The sequence below is a fragment of the Pteropus alecto genome, unplaced genomic scaffold, assembly GCF_000325575.1.
Source record: "Pteropus alecto unplaced genomic scaffold, ASM32557v1 scaffold23, whole genome shotgun sequence".
NCBI classification, from domain to species: domain Eukaryota; kingdom Metazoa; phylum Chordata; class Mammalia; order Chiroptera; family Pteropodidae; genus Pteropus; species Pteropus alecto.
The window spans coordinates 6,218,959-6,219,666 of NW_006435837.1; the positions used below are offsets into that span (position 1 = coordinate 6,218,959).

The 708-nt window shown below is 41.5% G+C and overlaps 1 pseudogene; it reads right to left on the reverse strand.

Annotated features, from left to right (window-relative positions):
- Positions 1-272: 272 nt before the first annotated feature.
- LOC112479539 lies at positions 273-392 on the reverse strand (annotated as a pseudogene).
- Positions 393-708: the final 316 nt, after the last annotated feature.

Consider the following 708-nt stretch of genomic DNA (forward strand, 5'->3'; position numbering starts at 1 on the left):
ATCCAGGAAGGCACAGAAAGGAGTTGGAACAGAATTGAACGAGCGAGTCCATAAAACTCGCTACGACCATGTGCTAGCAGCAGTAATAGAGCAACAAGAAAAAACGTTCTTCTTACTGCTCCTTGGAATAGAAAACGGCATGGCTACAACAGCCCATTCCAGTTCATTGAGATTAATACTGTATTATTACCATTTTTATGTTTGGTTCTTCTGTGATTATGCCAATGTTTTGGTAAGCTTTTGTGAGCCCGTTATTTATTTATTTATTTTCCCGCCTGCAGCACCCGGTCTTCCTGGGTGGTCTCCCATTCAAGTACTAACCAGGCCTGACCCTGCTTAGCTTCTGAGATCAGACGGTATCGGGCATGTTCAGGGTTGGCATGGCCGGAGACCTATTATTTTTTAATAAGCTGACTCATGTCATAAATCGCAACTTCCTTCTCATCTTTCCACATGCCAACCTCGGTGTTTTGGAACCTTGGGGTGTTGGATAATAGTTTTTGGGTGATGATTCTGAGCCTTCCTTCCATAACCACAGAGGAAACTTCTTGTGTTAATGTAGAAATTATTTTGTTGAATTAGATCCCGGGGCTATAAAATCTTGAATTATGCCCAATTACTGTAATTTTTATGGGTTTTGTTATGGTGTGATGCTTTGAGCATCCACAATCCACGTTCAGAGGAAAGGAGAAATGGTATGTTGTGAAA